The following is a 6313-nucleotide window of genomic DNA, read 5'->3' as shown; positions in this document are numbered from 1 at the left end:
ACACACACATTAGGGTATGAAAAATAATTTTAAACATAGAAATTCACATGGTTAATATGTATCAAAGTGTTGAATATCAGTAGTAAAAGATACGCAGTTTAATACTCCTAATTTTTCCTACCAAGTTAGTGAAGTTTAAAAACTGATGGCATAGTTTAAATTGCTGCCTCACTGTTAGCAAGGATGAAGTAAAAGAGACATTTCTATATGGTCCTGCTAGAATTATAAATTGGTGCAACCTCTTCACAATTCTGTTTGACTATAATAATAGCCATAAAATAATTTGATCAAGTATTTCCTCTATTAGAATATATTTTAAAGAATTAAAAAATTAGACAAAGATTGATGTATAAAGGTATTTATTACAGTATCATAGGATATTTGAAAAATATCAGAAACAAATTATCAGTATTACAGATACTGGTTTTTTGATCATTTGTTTTGTTTTGTTTTGCCAGTCTCCGTGTTTTGTTTTTTGTTTGTTTGTTGTTTTTTTTTTTTTGAGACGGAGTCTTGCTCTATCGCCCAGGCTGGAGTGCAGTGGTGCGATCTCCACTCACTGCAAGCTCTGCCTCTGGGGTTCACACCATTCTCCTGCCTCAGTCTCCCGAGTAGCTGGGACTACAGGCGCCTGCCACCATGCCTGGCTAATTTTTTGTATTTTTAGTAGAGACGGGGTTTCACTGTGTTAGCCAGGATGGTCTCAATCTCCTGACCTCGTGATCTGCCCGCCTGGGCCTCCCAAAGTGCTGGCGTGAGCATCCGCGCCCAGCCACTGGTCTGTTTTTAATCCTGGCAGGGCCTCACACACACGTGCATGCACGCACACGCGCGCGCGCACACACCCACAGGCTTCAGATCTTCTTGAGAGCTGTTGTGTCGACACCCTGCACATGTTACTCAAACTTTGTGATCTCCTCTTCCAGCAAGTCTGTCCCCATCTTGTCATCCCCTGCCACACACTGAATCTGCAGCTTCTGGATACTGTAGCCCACGGGCACCAGCTTGGAGCCCCCAGACCAGTCCTTCCAACTAGATGGAGCACACACAGGCCTGCAGCTGGGCCATGTCCATCTCATCATCTCAAGGCTTGACATCCAGCAGGATGGAGGACTGGGCCACCAGCGTGGGCTTCTTCACCTTCTTCCCCGTGTACTGCCGCAGCCGCTCCTCCCGCAGCCACGCTGCCCTCTTGTCCTCCTCCTCATTGCCACTGCCAAACAGGTCAGTGTCATCGTCCTTGTCATCCTCTGCTGGTGTGGCAGACTTCTTGGCCGGGGGTTCCACTTGGTGCATGGGAGACACGTGCTGGGTCTGCTGGGCTGTGGCCAGGTGGCCAGGCCTCCAGCTTGGAGACTGCCTGCTGTAGCTCCTGCACTACGCCTCGCAGGTTCTGGTTCTCCACTTCCAGGCTGGCGCTCGGGACGTCGAGCTTGCTGTCGTCTCCTCTGGGGCCATTGGAGGCCCTGGGTACCGAGCTGTGGCAGGAGGCGCCGGCCACAGTCCCGTTTATCTGCTCCTAGAATGTCCTTTCTGCGTCATCATATTTGAATTTGTGGAACCAGATCTTCTCTTGTACTAGGAAGTTTGTAGACATTTCTCTGACGCCAGCCAACGACGCTGGGACCAGAGAGGAGGAATCGGCAGGCACGTGACGCCTGAGGAGAGGGCCAGTATTACAGATATTGTTAATCAAATTGGAATCCCTCTGTATAATGGACTATGACAAGTTTTTATTTACATTAAGAAATTGTGCATGATGGAATTAGCTGCTCTGGGAACTGCCTCAGATCCCAAGCCTGCTCTTACATGCTATGAAAACAGAGAAAAGCTAGTTAGAGGTGGGAAAGGACACTTTCAGCCCATCTCTGTCATCACAGTGTCCACGGGCTTCCAGAGGCTTACTATGAGAAATGTCCTATCTTAGATTAAGAGAATAGCCGAGGGAAAAGTGTTTTCTGAATAAGTACTGAATTATCAGGCAGACTATTATTTTAGAAGCCTAATCCTGAAGAGTGCTTAATTAGACCAGCTTCCCGCAATGTTCAGGAGGAAATTAGATATGAGAATAGTTCATTAGAAATTGGACATTGTGGCTTAACCTGTTGAGCTCTTTACATTGTGTTTCATAGTTCGTGGTTCATCACTTTGCTAGCCATCAGACTTAATAGAGGAATTTTTAAAACATTAGATTTCTATGGAGATTCTGATTTAGTAAGGTACAGAGCCCAAGAATCTGGGTTTTAAGCCAGTTTTCTGGTTCCATTATTTAATAAGCATAGAATTTATACCTTGAAAAAGCAGCATGGCTATCACTATTGGAAATCAGAATTTCAGGTCACACCCTAGCCCTTCTAAAACAGAATGTGCATTTTAGTGAGATCCCCAAGTATTTTGTACAAACATTAAAATTGAGAAGCTCAATTGCATTAAGTTTGATAAACAACCAGGTTTGTTAACTGATGTGGAAGTTCAGGGAAAGCCTGAGAGTAAGACATCATTGTTTAATATGAGTTGGTTGCATTTACCTCAAAAGTATTTGGTCTGTTAACTTTTTATCGGAGTGACTAACATATAATTAAATTTCAAGGACTGTTTACAAAAAAAAGAAAAGAAAAATCTTAGCCACGGAATGAACCTATTTCATAATAACAGAGCAATAACTATTGTACATAACTATTTTCTATAGTATATTTATGACCATGATTAGTATGGAAAGCATCAAGATATCCACAGAGCTATGAGAATGAACTAGAATAGAGAAGCTAAGTTACAACACTAACACAAACTACTAGGACATAACTCGAAGCAATGTCTTAGTTTTGCTATATTTGGCAGTAGTAGTAGCAACAAAATAAAGGTAGCTGGAGGCTCCTTGTACCACACAAATTTAAAAGACCAAGAAGCCCAGAGTAACAGACTTTGAGTCTTCAGTTATGGTCTATGCACGTTTATACACTGTTCAAAGGAGCATTTGTCATGCATCCCAAAATTGTACCAAAACAAACCCCATTTTCTACAACAAACAAACAATAAGCAAAAGAAATAGTATGATGGAATCAGTTTTTAAAATCATTTCAATAGGAACAAAATATTGTTATTGCATGATCAAAGCTTGGCACCTTTCAGGAGAATAATTAGTACAGTCAGTCCAGATCTGATAATAATGTTACAAAATCGGACAAATCACAGTTGGAATCCTACTAGAAGAATGAAGAGAGAGGCTAAGAATCAAATGCTTAAAGGTTTTGTTTGCACCATAAAAGGGTTTAGAGGTGCAGCTCAGCTGAATTTGGAGTCAATAATTCTTTATTTTATTTATATAAAGTGTTCTTGTATTCAAGTTTTTTAATCACTGCTGTCATATGATTGATTTACACAGAGGAATATAATGTTGATTTGATTCTTTACCTCACACCAAAGAATATACCTTTCTCTAAAGACAAAGGCAATAAGTGAATTGTGTGTCCCATTCCTTTATTATTTTATGAGACCAAATTTATTTTAAGCTTCTGAAGAAGCTGCCTTCCTCTGCTTGGCTGGGTTCGTAGCCATCATTGCAAGTGTTGTGAGAGACTTAAGGAATCATGTTGCCAGCACATTGGCAGAAGATGAGGAACAGACAAACATGGAAAATATTTTTCAAGAAGTTACTTCACCCTAGAAGAAGAGACAAATAGAGACATAGCATGTCTGATTAAGGGATGGTGTAAGTACCACTGTGTACACCACCTATTTTTATACATTTATTAATCACGAGCAAGAAAGAAACTTCTAAAACATAAACAGTACAGCAAAGATGTTAGATATGAAATAGTGGCATTAATGTCAAACAGATAAATGAGAAATAGACAATTACAGTAACAATAATTTCATGTTACTTAAAGTGTAACTTTTGAGAGGTTATGCTGTTTATAGAGGAAAGTTACAGCAGCACAGAAAATTGCGGATTTAATGCAGTATAATAATTTATGGTCAGAAACTACTGTGGATTTTTTTTGTTCTAAATTTCTGTAGGGTTTATATAGCTTTAGGTGGATTCCCATCTGCAGTAAAATCAAATATATTTTATTAGTTATACCAATTACCACAGTCTACAGAGGAGCTTGGATGTACATACTAAAATAAAATACCCCCTAAAAATATTTGGATAATCTGAAATGCTTTCAAATTATAACTCTACCCGAGATTTTTGAGGTTCCTGCTTTGCTATTTTTTTTTTTTTTCCAAAAGCCACTGAGTAAAGCTCTGAATTCACAGCAATTGGTCTCCATTTCATGGCTTATTGCTTGAGGATTAGACATCTGGTCCAATCGGAGCCAATTAAATTCCTCTAGTTTCTAGTTTACATTTATTTGGTATTAGAAGTTGCATCTGGCTGTAATGGCTCTTAAATGTGTAGAGTACCTGGTTTTTGGAGTTCTTTGGTTGCAAAAGAAGAGACCAAAGAAGGTTTCCAGTGAAAACATAGCTGGAATATGCCATGCACATGGTTCAATTAGAGTTCCTAAATTCCTGGTTGAGGAACACTCTCCCTTAAGGTAACTGCTAGTGCCACAGCCTTGGCCGCAGTGTCACTAAACCCTTTTGAGGTTCCACAGTACTCAATGCCATCATTTAAAAGAAGGTAACAACAACAAAAACTAACAAACTATCTCTGTATTGTCGGATTAGTCCCTAAGATTCAAGGTCTGTGTTATGATTTAATTACATATATCATTTTTTGAAAAGGAGCACAAATATTTTATGTTTTAAATAACTGCTCACAGTCTAAACCATATTTTATCATTGCAGAATTTACGACAGTCTATTTTAATCATTACGTTTATTGCATAATTGTTTATTTCATAATCTAGCATATTATCATCACAAATATCTAAATTATGCAATAAATATAATGGTTAAAATAGACTGTCTTAAATACTTCAGTGATAAAACATGATTTAGACTGTGAGAGTCAACCCAGAAGTTATTTAAACTCAGCTGTTCCAACTTTTCAAAGACGTATCATACTCAGAATATAATCTAAAATTCTTTATGCATTCTGCAAGGTCCTATGATCAGACACCTGGATGTCTTTCCAATGGTATTTTCTGCTGTATTTCCCCTTGCTCAGATGCGTCGGCAATACCAAGTCACCTGCTATTTTTTAATCGTATTAAGCAGAGTCTACACTTGGGTCCTTGCTATTGACTGTTCCTGGGACTTTGGTCCCTTGAATATTCAAATGCTTTCATTCAAGTGTCTACTTAAATGAAATTTCATCATTAAATCCTTTCCTAACAATTCTATTTATATCGGCATCCCATCTCCATCATTCTCTACACCTTTACTTACCTTAATTAATTTTTTCTTTGACTTCTAACAACTTGACATCTTACATATTCAGCTTTTGATTCTTGCCCCAGCACCACACACATACACTCACACACACACGCACATACACACTCCATACTGAAAGGAATGTAATTGTGTTAGTCCGTTCTCACGCTGCTATAAAAAACTGCCCAAGACGCCGGGCGCGGTGGCTCAAGTCTGTAATCCCAGCACTTTGGGAGGCTGAGACAGGCGGATCACGAGGTCAGGAGATCGAGACCATCCTGGCTGACACAGTGAAACCCCGTCTCTACTAAAAAATACAAAAAAACTAGCCGGGCGAGGTGGCGGGCGCCTGTAGTCCCAGCTACTCGGGAGGCTGAGGCAGGAGAATGGCGTGAACCCGGGAGGCGGAGCTTGCAGTGAGCCAAGATCACGCCACTGCACTCCAGCCTGGGCAGCAGAGCGAGACTCTGTCTCAAAAAAAAAAAAAAAAAACAAAAACTGCCCAAGACTAGGTAATTTATAAAGGAAAGAGGTTTAATTGACTCACAATTCTGCAGTGCTTGGGGGGCCTCAGGAAACTTATAATCATGGCAAAAGGGAAAGGAGAAGCAGGCACCTTCTTCACAGGGCAGCAGGATGGGGTGAGTGCAAGCAGGGGAAATGGCAGATGTTTATAACACCATCAAATCTCATGAGAACTCACTCACTATCACAACAGCATGAGAATAACTGCCCCCATGATTCAATTACCTCCCACCAGGTCCCTCCCACGACACATGGGGATTATGGGAACTGCAATTCAAGATGAGACTTGAGTGGGGACACAGCCAAACCATGTCAGTAACGTAAACTCCAATTTAAGGATTCTTTTTCGTTGTAATATTCCATACACTTTTAAGGATTACTAAATTATGGTATGCACTTAATAAATATGGGTTGAATGAACTAGCAATATGGCAATAGATGATTTTTTTTCAGAAGGTAATACTCA

At 40.0% G+C, this 6313-nt stretch overlaps 1 pseudogene; it reads right to left on the bottom strand.

The window, feature by feature from the left end:
* Positions 1-854: 854 nt before the first annotated feature.
* On the bottom strand, positions 855-1597 carry LOC100430834 (elongation factor 1-delta pseudogene; annotated as a pseudogene).
* Between the last annotated feature and the right edge of the window lie 4716 nt (positions 1598-6313).

This window comes from Macaca mulatta, chromosome 3 (genome assembly GCF_049350105.2).
Source record: "Macaca mulatta isolate MMU2019108-1 chromosome 3, T2T-MMU8v2.0, whole genome shotgun sequence".
Lineage (NCBI taxonomy): Eukaryota > Metazoa > Chordata > Mammalia > Primates > Cercopithecidae > Macaca > Macaca mulatta.
This window is presented reverse-complemented; position numbering and strand designations above follow the sequence as displayed.